Below are 17,835 nucleotides of genomic sequence, written 5' to 3'. Positions count from 1 at the left end.
ATATGGCTTCACTCCTGTTATCATGGCTATTCATTTTTTCTAATGTGCGCAAGTTCTACTTCCGAAATAGATTTTTTTCCTGATTTGCACCACCTTACTTACCAAGGTGGACAAAGCATCTATTGAGACTCAGGTCTTGTCTGACCACACATCCATCACTGTGATGTTCTCTGCCACACCCCTACGGTCTCAGTCATACAGCTTTTGGAAAATGAATGAGATGACTTTCAGTGACTCTGTTGAAGAGGCGCTTGAGAGCTATTTCACTGAGAATGTAAACGAGAAGGTATCCTGGGCTGCGATCTGGGAAGCAGCCAAAGCGATCATGAGAGGAGAGTTTATAGGCCGCACTACTACTTTTTTTCAACTACACAGACTTCAACAATAAGAGCTAGAGGAAACAATAATCAAGTTTCAAAAAGAACCCAAGCAGACAACCTCTAGATACACTTACAGATTGAATGGGGAGAACTAGAATCCCTCCTGAATAATGATGTGGCTTACAAATTATTGGAGACTAAATAACTCCATTATGGGAAAGGGAATAAAGCTGATAAAGTGATGACGTACAAAATCAGGCAGGTCCAGGCCGGAATTATATTCATGGGATCTCGACTGCAGAGGAATCCTACTTGATTTCTGATAAGGATGTTAGTGATGCTTTTGCCTCTATTTACAGGGACCTGAATTAAGGGGAACCAATGGACTCATTGACGCACGATGAGTGCTGGGCTGAGGTTCATTTTCCAGATATCCCCTGGGATGTTGGGGAGGAATTAGCCTCTCTTATCACAGATGAGGAAGTGAGTGCCACTATTAAATCACTTCTGAATAACAAAGCCCAGGGACCAGAAGGGTTTCCCAAGTCCTTTGGGGAATTGCTGGTCCCTCTCTTAACCAAAGACTTTAAATATTTAATGGACTTTGGCTCAGTGAAACCGAAGATGATGGAGTCCACTATTTCCGTGATACAGAAACCATCTAACCCTCCTGGTCAATGTGGGTCATATAGACCAAATACACTCATAAATAGTGAAGTCAAAATATTCACTAAGATTCCAGCGAACAATTTGGCGGGGTATGGTCCATGCTTATATTCCCGTTTCAGAGTGGCTTCATTAGGCACAGGCAGACGGGGGACAGCATTAGGCTGGTGACCAGTACTACTGATCGAGCCACAACTGATGGTATGCATATGTTGCTCCTGTCTTCAGTGGAGACAGCAATTAACCGTGTAAACTGGATGTTTTTCACCAAGATTCTGTCCTGGTCAGATTTAGGCACACATTTACAATCCAATATCTTGGCCAATTTCATAACACCGTCCACGATGATCAACACCTGCAATCACCTGTCCGACCTGACTATAGTATCCAGGGGCACCCGCCAGTAATGACCCTTATCTCCATCGTTGTTCACCCTGTGCGCTGAACACCTTATCCAAAAGTCCAATCTAACCCGTATATACGGGGTCTTCCAATTGTTGATACGCAGCTAAAAATCATGATGTACGCTGATGATGCACTCTGCTTTGAGTTGCCTCATAAATCAGGAGTAAAGTGACGCAGCAAAAACCGCTGCGTCACCTTACTCTGTCACCGGGAGGTGTTCCATGGATGATTTGGTGGGTTTTCCCAAGCAACACCCATGGAATTTGATGTTGCCCCAGATTTGCAAAGTGATGTAAATCCTGGGGAAGTGCCAAATCCGTACGCATCCCGGGGTGAGACATAACGAGGAGAAATATGTTTATTTCTCCTCATGTTTTTCCACTTTCCATGAGTGGTGCATTCTGCAGCACACATAGAAAGCGATTAACTCCTCTTAGGATTGTTTTTGGGCAGGAAGGTGTCACTTCCTGCACAAAAACAATCCTGTATGCAACGTAGGCACCCTTGCACCATGGTGCAAGGCATGGTGCAAGGGGTACCTATGTTGGCGCTAGGCTGCTGAAATGATGCAAGTGCACGAAGAATAAACAGGAATTCGCCATATTACTTTAATACGGTGCATTCCTGTCCTTTCACTTTTGTCGAAGAGAAGCGCAGTAAGGTGCCTTGCTGCAGGGCCCTACGGCAAAATCCCATAAATGGGGCCCGTATTGCACTAGTCACAGCCTCAGCCCAGACCTCATCAGTAGAACAAGGTTCATCCAGAGAAGGCAGATCCCCAGAAGCACAAGAGTAGATTGAGGAGACTACCGAAATGACGCAGGGTTCGAGCTACAGGTTTCCTGAGGCGAGAGTCGTAGATTCACCCCTTCTGTTACCTGGATTAAAACAGCACAATTTGAGAATATATGTGTGTCTTTCCTAATAGCTATTTTTTAAACGTTTGAACGACATTACTGGGCATGAGGAGAGGAGCAGATCATGTACAGAGATCTGGATGTGGCCTAGTGAGAATCGTAAAATAAATAAATTGAATGCGCTCCATGTAGACCGTTTGTGAGGAACGTTATATCGAATATGTCATTAATTTTAATTCTGAGAAAAAAAAGTACTTTCTAAAATTGATTTGAGAATCCTTTAATGTAAATCGAGTGTGTTCTGTGCAGAGTTTGAGAGGAGGAGTATTATACTGGATATGTCATTTATCTTAAATTGGAAAATAAAATGTGCATTCTAAAATTCTTTTGAAATAATGTCAACCTGTTTTCTTTCTATATATGATCTTAATAAAAAAGATTTCAAATTAAATTTCGAAAGCGGCTGTGTCTTCGCAGCACCACCAGTAGCTGAACTCTGGGAACTGAACACGTAAGAGATCACAGCCCTGCAGCGTGATGTCTCGAGACCAGTACCCTGGTATACGCGCACAGGGGAGGCTTCCATTGAGGCAGAGAGTAAAGCAAACCACTATGTGGGATGTTATGTCGGGTAGCATGCTGCCTCTTGTGTTTTTTTCCAGGTTCATGTCTGGATAATTTTAGGTGACAGGAGCGCTATCTCGTCAGCAAATCGGATTGTGAATTTGCATGGTTCCCCTTTCTAACATGAAACACGTGGTATCGCCCACGGTACTGATATATGATGACGTGTTGCAAGGTCTCCATTGTGACGTGTCCCGGGAATAAAAGGCTGGTATCCAGGGACCTGCAGCATTGCTTACAAGGACACCAGACCAGGAGGACTATTGCAGATGACTGGAGCTGTGTCACTGAGAAGGAAGCTGCAGAGGCTGAGCGGGCTCCAAAAAGGATGGGCTTGGGGTAGGTTTAGGGGTAGGGCTAGGGTTGGGGGCAATGGAATAAAGTAAGTAAATGAAGCAAATGCAAACTGAACTGAAAACCAAACTGAACTCGAAACCAAACGGACACCGACTTGAAACTCATTTTATCTATATACTTTAATCCTTATTTTCTTCACCCCATTCTCTTACCTCGCAGCTATTTCTACCCAGTCCTTCATTTCTCAACCTAATATTTCATCCAATTTATTTCCTTCCTTTCTCTCCTGTTCTTTTCCCCCCTTCCATCTACGTCCTCTCTCTCTGCTTCCCTTCTCTCTCCAAATGCAAAAAGAACTATTGATGGACAGATGCAGAACAATGTCATACATTCACCCCAGTACAGAGATCTGGGCCTAAATCCATCGTATTTTTGCTCACCATGCCATTCCAGTTTGGACCCAGCCATATGCAAATCAGTCTTGACCCTGTGTCCAATGGGAACAGTCCAGCCCGAACTGCCAGGCCTGGTCCTCCCTGGACTGGAAACAAGCATCCTAGGACCGGTTTCGGGGTTTCACCCCTCTTCAGCCAGGATAGCTTGATTGCAGTGGCACAGTGAGCCCAGGACTCACGTCTGAGCATACCTGGCGCACTTAAGGCGAGAAAGCAAAAGACACACAATTGATGTCCTTTCCCTTCTCTCTCCAGCCCTACCCCTTTCCTGGTCTCTTCCAGTTCATTCTCCGCTTTTCCCTCCCAATTCCACACATTCTTCTAATTCCTGCCTACATCTTTCTCTCCTCTCATCTCTTTCCCTCTCCTCTCCCCTTTCTTCATTTGACATTATTTTCCTTCCATTTACTTTCCACCCCCTCCTTTCACTCGTTGTCGTCATCTTTTTTTCCCCTCTTTGGCATTTCCTTCACATTTTCCCTTCCTTGCCTATTTCCTCTCCTTCATTCACCACAACTTACTTTCAACCTTAACTCTCATATTCCTTTCCTTTTTTTCCACTTCTCTCTTTTCGTTCAACACCAATGCCCTTTACACTCTTCCCTTAAACATCCCCCTTTACTCCCCTTCCATATCCTCCTTGAACCCTTCAGTACCCAGCCCATCCATTCCTCTACCTTTTATTCTCCTTTTCCTTTCCTTTCATAACCAAAACCGCCATTACGGTATCCACTTTTCTTCCTTGCCCCTTACTGACCCATACCTACACCTTCAACCTTTCTACCTTTTCAACTTTTCTTTCCCTTCTTTCCTTTCCATTACCCATTGCAGTTTCCTTTCCCTCAACAAATCGACAAGTATGGGGGTGGACCCCTCGATGACTAACCTTCAAAAACTGGTCAATTACAGGGAACTTGCATGGGTTCAAATCAGCTGTTAATGCTTAGGGGTTTCCATCCAGCAAGGTCCTTCAAACACATTTCTTTTTAACCTTCCACCTCTCCTTGATGTACTCTTCAAGGATGTCTATAAATGGGGTCGCATAGAGATTTCCTGGTTTGGCAGGATTCATTGTTTTAAGATTAGGTTTTTACCAAGGCTGCTATATACAGTTAGAGTTCTTCCACTCCAAATCCAGATAAAACCGACTGTTGTAATCAGAAGAGAATATGGGCCTTCGTATGAAACAATAAACCTCCTAGGATTGCTAGAGCAGCCGTTTATCGTTCCTCGTGGGAGGGTGGATTAGGTGTTCCAAATATTGCCCAGTACAGTTTGGGTGCCCTGATTGCTCCTGCTTTAGATTGGGTCTCCGAACCTACTAAGCTGCGGGTTAGTTTAGAACAGCTTTCTTGAAAGATCCCCTTTAAACACTTACCATGGCTTGCCGAGTGCAGCCTTACTTCTATTGGTCACCCGATGTCCTCTACCCTGACCAGCCTGTATTACAGGAGGAAAGCGGCCCGTACTTGACAGATTAGGCAATACCCTTTCCCATACACTCCTATTGCAATTAATCCAGGCTTTCTTTCAAATATACTGTATAGGAACTTCCTGCAGTGGAATGTTGGTGCTGACATTACCCCTCAGGATATACATGTAGATGGGGTTCCTAAAACTAGAGATCAATGTGCAACTGATTTCTCTTTGCACTTTTCTGATTTATACAGATTGACACACCTTCAACATTGGGCTTGTCAAACCAACACAATCAAGGGTAAGAAGCGAGAAGCGCATCTACTGAAGAATATCTTGAGCAGAGTGGACAAGATGAAAACGATGTCCCACTTCTACTAAGCACTTGAAACCCCTCTCAACATCACCAAGATTAGTTACATCACATAGTGGTCGCAAGATCTAGGCATCAATATAGAGGAAGGTGATTGCGTTGCTATATAGCTGAGAGCGATTAAGACCTCCATTTGTACTCAAAATAAGGAAAACGCATATAAATTGCTTCTCCACTGGTATTCCACTCTAGTTCGGCTGTCACACAAAATTGGGGTGGGAGACACCTATTGGAGGGGAGATAGGTCTTGCTGCACATACATTCACATGTGGTGGGAATGTCCTGTGATAGCCGATTTCTGGAAGTGGTGTTCCACCAAATTTCTGAGATGCTGAATGTTATGCTTGATCCCCATCTTCTCCAGGTGCTTCTTGGGCCACCGGACGATGAAGGTGTCTATCAGTTTAATCCTTCTTTGGACAAATTGATTGCACACCATTTTGTAGCTGCTAGACTGGTGGTCGCTTTCTAGAGGAAGGGCCCATAGGCCCCGACAATGACTTTGGTGGGTTAAGATTTGGAACATGTATGCCATGGAAAGTCTGACCACTGCGGTACATGACACAAGGCTTTGCTTTGATATGTATGGACTCCCTTTTTAGCATATGTAAAGGATAGATCGACACAACATGCATTGACACGCCATCATGGTTTGATAGCTGTTTGCGGTCCTCGCGGGGCGCGATGGAGTGAACCTGGATTAAGAGGTTATGGGGGAGGAGGAAATGATTAGAATGTGAGCAAGGGTTGCCTGGTGACCCTGGGGAAGCAATGTGTTGGAAGCAGATGGTGATGCTAGGAGGTGCACATTGATTAGAGAGGTTGTTTGATTTGTATTGTATTTTATGGCTTTTGCGTTGTTTACCCTGAGACCATCACCTGTACCTAATGAGTATGGTATTAAGTCTATATTTCCTTCTGTACCTCAATAACCGCTATCCGTGGAAATATTTTGCTTTTGTTTGCCTTATTTGTTGTTTTTCTTGTTTGTTGTTCTTTAGTTCTTAAAAAATTATTGTTGATAATCTCGTTTCAATAATATAGCTGTAAAATATATCATTTAAAAAATAATCTTTACGTGTTTTAGTTCATATTTTATTCTTATGTGTTATTGTTAATATAGTTGTTAATATTTTTAAATACAGTTTGTAATTGTAAGGGATTGAAATTTTTAAATTTAATTGCTAATAGTAATTTATAGTGTTGACGCAGGTTACTAGGTTTGTAGGGGAATAGCGTGGGAAGTTAATTGAGTATAATTGATTAACCATTAATTATTAATTTCTTATTAATTATTCAATAGATTATTAATTGCGTAAATTGTGTAATACTTGTATTTAAGTTGCGTATCAGGTGCTGAATGCTGGGTTTTTAGGGGTATAGGATATGAAGTTAATTAAGTAATAAATAATGAACAACTAACTATTAATTTGTCATTAATTATTTAATTGAGTATTATGTTATTTATGTTATACTTATTTATCTTATTTATATTGTGAGTGAGGGGTTCTAGATTTATGGGGTATTGTGTGGGAGGTTAATTAGGTAATAAATTAATAAAAACATTTATGAAATTTATAATTATTAAGTTGTTTAATCATGTAAATTGTTTCATTGTTTTTTATTTTTATATATATATTTTTTATTAATAATGTTAATTTTAAGAGTTTTATATTTGTTGTAAACTATTAGGGTTGCTCAAATATATTATGTGTTTGAAGTGAAGTACTTTTCTTACTGTTGCACAGACTGGAGTGGTAACAGTAAATTTGACCCCATCAATGTCCAGACTTTTCCCTACTGCTGCACAGACTGAGGAAGAATAGTAAATCTTAGCCATCCGAAGTCCCAAGCTTTCCCTACTCTTGCACAGACTGGAGTGGGAATAGTAAATCTTACTGCTCTAAAGTCCAACACTTTCCCTACTATTGCACAGACTGGAGTGGGAATAGTAAATTGAATCTTTCTGAAGTCATACGCTTTCTTTAATGTTGCACAGACTGGAGTGGGAATAGTAAATTTAATCCCATCGAAGTAACTAATATTTTCTCTACTGTTGTGCTGACTGGAGTGGGAATACTAAATTGAATCATTCCAAAGTCCAAAGCTTTCCCTACTGTTGCACAGACTGGAGTGGGAATAGTAAATGTAATCCTTCTGAAGTCCTACACTTTCTTTAATGTTGCACAGACTGGAGTGGGAATATTCAATTTAATCCCTTCGAAGTCTAACGTTTTCTCTACTGTTGAGCAGGCTGGAGTGGGAATAGTAAATGTAATCCCTCTGAAGTCCAACGCTTTCCCTACTTTGCACAGACTGGAGTGGGAATAGTAAATCTTAACCTTACAAAGTCCCACGCTTTCCCTATTGTTGCATGGACTGGAGAGGTAATAGAAAATGTAATCCCTCCGAAGTCCAACGTTTTCCCTACTGTTGTACAGACTGGAGTGGGAATAGTAATTTTAACCCTTCGGAAGTCCAATCCTTTCCCTACTGTTACATATACTGGAGTGGGAATAGTACATTTTACCTCTCTGAAGTCCAATGCTTTCCCTACTGTTGAACAGACTGGAATGGGAATAGTAAATTTAACCCCTCTGAAAGCCTACGCTTTCACTACTAGTGCATAAACTTGAGTCGGAATAGTATAACTATTTCCAGACTTCAATGCCTTCCTTATTATTGTTTAGATCTATCTCATTATTATTTTTGTATCTGTTTAGTATATACAATTATCTATAAAAAATATATATATATATATGGGCAGCACTTACAATTCAATAAAACAATAATATTGCACTGTAACATATTGGAGTCCGTGCCCGTTTGTGTCAACGAGTCTTCAGTTGTATCAAATGGATTGTACTTCATGTATATATATATTTATATATATATATATATATACACACAAAACCTACTGGCAGTCACCAATAGGTAGTTATAGTTAGGATCTAGTTTCCATAGGAAAAACGTTTTTTTGTTTTGCTAATAACTTTAGCGCCGTTTGATGAATCTTCACGAAATTTTCACAACTTTATGCACCCGAGCCCAGCTGCTGTGTGGAAAGTTTCGGGGTGATTTGACAAGCGGAGGCTGAGAGAAATTTTCCCCAAACAATTTAACATAGGGATTTTAGACATGACTACAGCCAAAATGCCAGACAATATCAAACTCTGGGGCATATTATCAAGGACGGCGTTAAAAATTATCGCCGGTTTAGCGGCAGAAAACTGCCGCTAAAGCTGCGATAATGGGCTTGATAACATGCCCTTGAGAACTCCAATAGAAGTCCATGTTCTGATGTGAACATGGGCTTCTATTGGAATTCTCCAGGGCATATTATCAAGCCCATTATTGCCGCTTTAGCAGCCGTTTTCTGCTGCTAAACCAGCGATAATTTTAATGCAGTACTTGATAATATGCCCCCAAATTTGGCAGAAAGCTAGCTCTTGATCTAGAATGAGACTTTTGTTTGTAATTTAGAGTAAATCTGTTCAGTAGTTTTGAAATTCTTAAAGAAAAAACATAATAGATATCGGGCCGGAGCCTATGCACAGATCTCATGGTGAGATCAGATTGGCTGCCAAAACCTCAACCAGGAAGTGTTGATAGCCATCTTCGGACTTGGGACTCAGCCCATACCTTCTGGTGGTGTTGGCGCTACATAAAACTGCACAACTATAAACAATGTGAAAAGCAAAGTTGGGGTGGAGGGGATCTGGAGAAAGAGGGGATCTGTGTAAAGGGAGTTCAGCATGAGCAAGCAAAGATGGGTGGGAGGTTGATGGGCAGCCAACAGCAAATGCGGGCTGAGGTGTAAAAAGGGGCGTGGCCTTGGACCACCCCTCTGCAATGCAGCCCTGTGGCACTTACTGGAAGTCCCTAGTGGGCTAGTTGGCCCCCAGGGACCCTCAGGATTGAAGGGAAAGTAATCCCCCAACTTAAAATGTGCCACGGGCGCGTTTGCAGAGTGATGACCTGAGGGGGGGGGCCTCCGGCGCGATGCCATTTTTTTACATTTTCTTTTTTAGAAGGGGGCTGTCTAGCCCCCCTTCTTTTCCTATTTTTCGGGCCCTGCTACATGAAGGAGGCGTGGCGTCCGATGCGATGCCGGCCCCCCATCTTTTCTTAATATTTTGTCCCTGAGGACCCCATCCCCAGGGCCTGCCCCCTATTTTTTTTTTTTTTTTTTAAATAAAAAATTTGGGAAGGGGGCCGTGTGGCCCCCCTCCCAAGGCATTAATCGGCCCAGGGATCCCACCCCCCGGGCATGGCCCTTTAAAAAAAATTATCTTGCATATGGGAGGGGGGCTGCCTTGCCCCCCTCCTTAGGCCATTTATGGCCCGGGGACCCCATCCCCCAGGGCCGGCCATTTTTTATTTATCTTTTTAAAAATAAGTTTACATTTTGGGGAGGGGGCACGTAGCCCCCCTCCTGGGCCACTTGTAGCCCCGGGGACCTCATCCCCCGGGGCTGGCCCTCTCCGTTGGGGACCGTGGGGGTCCCCAATCCCCCCACAGTCCCGCTGGCTCACCGCCTCCAGCGGGAGACGGCATTGCTTTTCCACATGGGGAGCTGCTAAGATAAGATTCAGCTCCCCCTGTGGAAAAGCAATTTGCTTTGCTATTTGGAAGAGAGAGCAGGTTTCCTGCTCTCTCTTCCAAATAGCAAAGCAGTTTGCTATGATAGGGCAGGAGCCAAGAGGCTCCCGCCCTGTCATAGCAAACTATAGTGTCCCGGAGCACCCTGGGACACAGCAGGAACCGGCCTTGGTGAGTGGCCATCCCCTGGGCCACAACAAGGTTCCAGGTGGGGGGCCGCATGGCCCCCCTCCCATATTTTACAAAGCCCCGGGGGGGTGGTGGTCCCCGGGGCTGGGGCGTCCGTCTTGAATCTTTAGTGCCCCGGGGAGGTGGCGGTCCCTGGGGCGTGTGGGGGGCTTGAGCCCCCCACACAGGGTTTTTTATTTATTTTATAAAAAAAAACCAGGGGCTCGAGATTGTTAACATTGCGGGGGGGCCCACAGCCCCCCCGCAATGTTAACAATCTCGAGCCCCGTGGGTGGCCTCGTGGGTGGCCTCGTGGGGGCCTTAGAGGCCTTAGAGACCCCCACATTAAACTATTAAGCCATTACAGGAAACAGTCTTGTCAGGTGCTTCTCTGCCAAGTATACATAGTCTTTCCTCAGTTTTTAGTCTGGACATTGGTGGTGTGATGATAACAAAGTTTTTCCGAGGTCACAGACAGGTACTATTGCATAACGCTGATATGGGTGCAAATACTGCACCTAATATTTTAGGGGACAGCTGAAATCCTAATCTCGGGGGCTGGCCCTGTATGATGTTCTATCTTGTGCAGAGGTAATGATTTCCGATGGTGTTCTCTGAGATGGGAAAAATGCGAAATAAATACATAGCTGAATAAAATGACAATGAAAGGTAAACCGAATGTCCATGATCCCTGAATGTTTTGCATTTCTGAGGATGAACTGAACATTTTCTATTTTTTTAAGCACTTTTTATTGGGTTTTTCTTTTTATAAACCAAAACAAGAACAGTTGTCACCAATATATCTGTATCATCTAACATTAATATATCTTTACCTTCCCATCAGGAGAATGTAGCTAGGACTTCCCACCTCTTCCCTACTTCAGAGAAGATCAATGTATAAGCAAGAGTCGGGCATCCTTTAGATGCTTTTCTATAAGCCCTGGTAGGCCCTCCATGCCTTCCATACTTTTTTCCATTTTTTGGGGCAACCTCTCCCATATTTGACCACCTTTTCCACCATCATGCACCAGTCCATGTCCTGCTCCCATTCCATTATGGACGGCATGCATTCCTACCCCCCATCACTAGCAATGTACCGCTTCACCACTGCCAGACCCAGCGGCAGCCACAGCTTCAAGTATTTGGCCGTTGTCTCTTCTCCCCATATGTTGAGCACGGACCATTTGACAGTTCGTTGCATCCGCAGTCTTGTCACTTTTGCCATGTCTTCCTCTAGTTCCCTCCAATAGTTTTTTATTTTTAGACAGCCCCAAAGGATGTGGAAGAAGGTGTTCTCATGGCCACATGCCCTTACACACATTTGTGAAGTGCTTTTCTCTATTTTGTAAAGGGGTGATCTCGAATAGTATGACTTATGTAGGACACAGAATTACACCACATGAAACCCCATTTTAATGGCGATTTCACGTGGGCCTCACAGTACCTCCTCCCATTCCTCCTTCTCAAATCCACCCATGTCTTTTTCCCAATCTGCTTTTAGCTTTTGGAGGACATCTGTAGAGTTATTAAGTAGTTTATTGTATAAACTAGATGCACAGCTCTCTGGGTTAAGGGGTCCATCAACAGTCTGTCTTCTAGGGGGATGGATTCTGCCAGCTGCATACCTTGTGGGAAGTGTGCTTGCAGGGCATGACTAAACCTGTAGGTATCTGTACTGTCTGTGGCTGCTAGTTGGTAGCCGCCACTGAGGGTCTTGTAGGAGATCATCTCTCCAGGTGTCCTTAGGTCACCTAGATTTGAAATTCCTATTGTGTCCCATTTCACAAAGCCCTCAATGTTTTTCACCACCTTCAGGGTATCACTGTCTCAAAGTTGGGTTTGTTCAATGAGGGTGTCTTTCCGTCCAAGATATGCTGTTGCTTCTCCCCATAACACCTGAAAGTGTACCTTTACAGACTCTCCAGATTACCTGAAAATTAACCCAAACCGTGTTTTGATGAAATCCATCTATTTACCATCCCCTTTTAATAATGTGCACTGTAATTTACCCCTTAATTGTCACAGATTATCCTTTATTTAAACGCATAAAAGGGGAATGTCAGGTTAGCTACTTCAGGGACTGGGGCCCTCGGTGAAGGGACAAGAACGTTGCAATGGACTGCAACATCAATCACTTGTAGGCTGTATGGTTACAGGCTGACGTTCGCCATTTCCCTTTCTGCCAAGTGGATCAGCAGCAGGAGAGCTCGTGACACTGCTGCAGCTACTTCCTTATCTGGGTATCCCTGTGTGTGGCTGAAACGGGAAAGAGATAAGAAAGCAGCAGGGAGGATTTGAAGTCTGACCCGCTTCCGTTCTCGGTGCATGCCTTCGATCAGACGGGAACGTAGAAAAACAGGTTCCTGTTCATGCGGGAGGACCTGGCCCCCCGCTGCGTTTGTTGCTGAGGTTTGAAAGGACACACAATGGTGTGATAGTGTAGCCAGCCAGGCAGAACGTAGTGTTTAATGATAATGGAAAAATAGCCTATGCGGTTGCAAGATACACATCTGTCCACAATGGGCCCTGGAATAGCTAATCAGCCGTCGTTTGTGTTAAAGCGGGAGAGACTCGCACAGCATGGTCTGGTAAAGAGAGACGGAAGGCGGGGGAGAGTTCCGAGGATGTGCAAACCCAAGGAAAGATATCTTATCCACTGTGAAAAGCGATAGCGAGGTTCACATAGGTGAAAATTGCACATGAGATAAGATGCGAGCAGAACTACAGGTTGACCCTGCAACAGTTATTATGTTCATCGTCACTTAGTAGATTTTACAGTTTAATAACATTTAATTTGAAAAAACCCTAAAATACTTCAGCCCAAAATAATAGAAAAACTAAAACTATATTACACAAAATTATGAATTGTGTATCAAATATTCTTTGGTAATAAAGACAATATTTTCGAAATGTCCAGAAACAAGAATGTAGTATTCACCTACATCCAGGTGCGGCCAGTACAGGTAAGAGCAGTGGGGTGTGGCTGGGGGGAAGGGGAAGTCGACAGATGACTGGATAGGAAAAATAAAAAAATAAAACTACTTACCTTGCGCTGGCCGCATCGCTGATGCAGCGAGCGCAAGGTAAGTGGTTTTATTTATTTTATTTTTTCTATCCCGTCGTCTGTCGACTTACCCCGGCCCACCCGCCCCACCCCACTGCTCTTATCTGTAGCGGCCCCGCCTGCCTAAATCATGTCTCAGATCTATTGATCTCAGTAGTTTGAAAGTGCAACTATGTTCATCATTTGTTTTTTTTAACATTTTTTTTTACACAGCTTCCTGTACATAAACAAACCAAGCCATTTTGCTTTTTCCATGTGTGCTGCACAAGGCAGCACACATGGAAAAAGGCAGCCCAAGGCAGCACACATGGCACCCCCCTGGGCAGGGTGCAGTGTATGTGAAAGGTAGGACATGTACTAAGGTGTGTACCATGTCCTGACAGTAAAATACTCTCCATTTCGTGTTTCACTGTTGTAAGGCCATCTTGCCCATAGGACAGAATGGGGGGGGGGCTGTGTAATATGTTTCCAGACTATCTTCCCATAGGTTTAAGATGGAGAGCTGAAGTTTACTGTGCCTGAACTCACAATTTAATAACACATCTTTTGTGAAGGTGGTTTTTGCATTGTGTGTTCAGAAGCCACTCTTTTAGAAGTGGCTGAGTTTTGTTCTCTAACATTTCTGTGTACCTCTGCCTGACTGTGGATTGACTGTCTGGATTTGAATGTGATAGGATCTGGGGAATATCTTGACCCGGGGGAGGAGTGGGTGAGACAGTCATGGCTGACCTGTATCTGGAGTGTAGGGGGAGGAGTAGCCCCTGGAGGTGAAGAGGTCTGGGCTGCTGCCATAAAACAATGGCTCCATCTCCTGCTGAGTGATTGAGGACCCAGACCCCCACTACGAAAGCAAGAAGGTGTCACTGGCAGGGAGACACCCAGAACTGGTTTGGACAGGGGTCGGTGCCCCATGAACACAAAGACATCAAATATTGAGGTGTATAACTATGAGAGTGAAACTCCTGGACTTTGGACTGATCAAGACTGAAAAGAATTGAAACTACTTCGCAGTCAAGAGGAACCTCTGCCAAGGAAGAACAGCTGTAGAGACTGAAGAGAAGGACTGACCCTTGCTGTGTGTTCTGGGGCTGGCCTGCAGTTTGCTGACTTAACTAAGGAGAGGCTAAGGGACTTTGCTGTGTGCTGTGTCCCCCTGCTTGAAAGTAATTTGCTGTGTGCTGTGTCCCGAAGTAACGTGTCTCCAAGGGCCCGAGCAGCGCTTGCTCCCTGTTGTGGAAACTCAGGAACATAAAAGTTTCCAAGTGTGTCTCAGCGATGCTGTGTGCATGTGCTTCATGCAGCCTGAGAACTTCGTAAGAACTGCCCCCGTGATCGTGTGCACCCGGAGTCCATGTGAGTCTCAGCAACGCTGTGTGCTTGTACTTCGTGCAGCCTGAGACCTTCGTGAGGATTGCCCTGTGATCGTGTGCATCCGGAGTCCAAGTGAGTCTCAGCGACGCTGTGTGCGTGTGCTTCGTGCAGCCTGAGACCTTCGTGAGGATTGCCCTGTGATCGTATGCACCTGCTGCTAAAGTGAGTCTCAGCGACACTGTGTGCATGTGCCCTGTTGCAGCCCGAGACCTTCCGGAGAATTGCCTCGTGACTGTGTGTCCTGGAGCAGTCTTGTTCTCTGCTTCGATCAACAGCGTGACCAGAAGTGCTGCGATCGTCATTGCCATCGGCCTGGATCGGCATCCCCAGAGAAGCTGTGAGAAGCCTCCGCGGCTGGCCCGAGCCCGCCTTTTCCAAGGAGGGACTTCGAACCCTCACCGTCGGGGGTCCAAGTTCCACTGCCCCAGATCAACGAAGTCGCGCCGGAGGTCCAAGCCGCGAGGAGAGGAGAGTGAGATCGCACCCCCCAGGTAACGCTCAGTGAGCGTGCGTGTGTCACCACCTGGAGCGGGGTGAGGGCTATGAGAAAAACGCTCTCGGCCTTTCCCATCTTTGCAGCACAAGCCTCTGCTCAAATCTGTATCACAGCCCGTACATGCCAGGGAATGGCAGTACCGGGCAGCAGCTGACTGAGAGTCAGTAAGAGTAGCATAGAGACCGTCCCGAGCACCGCGATCAGTGCCGAAGTACATTACTTTTGCATTACGAACTGCCTGATTGTTGCATTACAAACTGTCTGATTGTTGCACTACGAATTGCATTATTTTTGTATTACGAACTGCCTGATTGGTGCATTATGAACTGCCTGATTCTTGCATTACGAATTGCATACCATTGCATTAGGACTGCATTAGATCAACGCGAATGGCTCTTTAATACTGCAAGAACCTACAAGTGCTTGCTGGCCTAATAACCAGGCAAGTGAAATATTCCAAATACGCATATGTTTGATTTTTTATCATTTGGTCTCATCGTATCTTTTCCTTATAAACACATAATTGTTTTTATGAGACTCGTGTGGTGTCCATTTGTGGTGTTATCACTGTGTTACTGTGAACGTGGTTGCAAATATTTTACACATTGCCTTGGAGATAGGCCTGGCTGCTCGTGCCAAGCTACCAATGAGGTGAGCAGGGGCTCTCTGAGAAGGTGTCCTTCCTTTCGCTCACTTAGCAAGGGTCCCTATTTGGACTAAGGTACCTACCTCAGCCAACTAGAGACCCCCAGTTCTATCACAGGGCCTCCGAGACTTCTTTACTTATCACTCAGCAGTGGCGGAGTACCGAAGGGACAGAAGCACATGCAGGCTCAATCCATGGGGCGGAGGAACAACCCTTAGATAATTGGCGTAGCCGCTACCATATGAGTCATCTGAACCACACTTAGATATAAGCTGCATTCAAAGGTCGATGTATGCTCGCGCTATGGACCACTATCTGTGTGGGCCTCTTGGAGTTGATTACGATGTTGTGGCTTGGGCTGCACCGGCAATGAGGGTGCAAGTGTGTGACAGACAACATATGGGGAGGACTACTAAAGTTTATACATGTTGGCTAATGCTTCTGGAGGAGACTGCCTCTAATGCCAGCAGTGGCTTTCTTTGGGTTGACTAGTTGCAGCGAGCATTGACCAGCTGTTTCTAAGGGATTCAATCCTGGTTTTTGGGGGGGTGCTGATCCAGCAAAATACTTCACTGCTCCTGAGACAGTTTGCTACAGTCTGGTGAATTGTGTTCCACTTGTCCCCTGCGCAAGTGGGTGAGTGAAGCTTGTCCTGCATTTCCTCCCTCTCCCTCCCCCTTTCTCTACAGATGTTTGGTTTGAGCCTTGATGCCAGCTAAGAAGACGGAACTCCTCAAGGACCCGAGTATAGCAGAACTAATCCAGCACACCCTCAAGCCTAGCACCTCTGACTCTTCTACGATGATAACCCCTACTTATCCACAACCAGCGACATCCGATATAGCGGCACTGGTGGCCAAGGCAGACATTCACAAGATGATGGACGAATTTCACAAGGATCTGGATGGGAACAAGAAGGAATTGCAAAATGCAGTCACCAAACTGGATCAACACCAGCAGAATATAGAACACAGGGTGGATGACCTTGAGACAACGATGGGCGAAGAGAAACACTAATCTGATGTCCTCAACACTAGTGTTCACAAATTAGAAAGATGCTATGAACTTCTTCAAGACAAAATGTACAATAACGAAAATAGGTCCAGCAGAAATAATATCCGTATCTGAGGGATACCGGAGTCGATCGTTGCTTCCGATTTGTTGGGGTACATTCAGGGCCTATTCCATATGCTATATCCTCAAAAGATGACCAAGTGATTGCACTTGATAGAGTCCATTGGGTTATGACTGCATACCAAGTCCGTAATAAACTTGCCCCTGATGTTTTTGTTGGGGTCAATTTTTTTTGCATCAAGAATGAAATTCTGAGGGCAGCCCAGAGTCTAGACCCGTTAGTCTATCAGGGTTCAACGATGCAACTATATCAAGATATATCTACACACACATTGTTGAAGCGTAAGTCATCCAAGCCCCTTATAGACCATCTTCAGAGCCTTCACATTCCTTATCGCTGGGGCTTTCCCTTCAAGAATCTTTTTCAATACAAAGCCAAATCCCTGGTATGCTCCTCTATAGATGTGGCTGTGTGCCTGCTCGGACTGTCTCTGGAGGTAGAGGATGCTACGAGCTCACAACCTTCAACCCAACACGAGTGGAAGATGCATGGTTCCTGGAGATCGCAGCAACGTCATTGAAAAACGGCAAACAACTCATAAACAGTGTGGTTTGTCCTCAAATAGGCTAGCTGCTGCCTTAATGCCTCTTGCATTGTTGCCTCTTCCCTCATTCTTTTGCTGCCTGGCCAAACTGCCCTGGTTGCGCTGCCACCTGGGAGCTCCCAGAGATGTTTCCGGGAGCTCCTGACTGACTCCATTATGCAGTAATATGCTTGTATTTCATAACGAAAGAAAGTATTGTTCTTGTGTAGAGTTATTGTAATCATTTGCTCCTCTACCAGTTATGCTTCACCTATTAGAACTCATCGGGCGATGGGGCCAATACCGTAGGGGGCTAGCCTCTTTAGTTCTCTTCCATTATACAGGCTGCCTCTAATGAGGAGTTGCATTGTGGAGTTATCTTTGTGGTTCTCTATTGTTTGTTGTTGTTTTCCCTTT

The sequence above is a fragment of the Triturus cristatus genome, chromosome 9 (genome assembly GCF_964204655.1).
Source record: "Triturus cristatus chromosome 9, aTriCri1.1, whole genome shotgun sequence".
Taxonomy (NCBI): domain Eukaryota; kingdom Metazoa; phylum Chordata; class Amphibia; order Caudata; family Salamandridae; genus Triturus; species Triturus cristatus.
Note: the sequence above shows the minus strand (reverse complement) of the source record.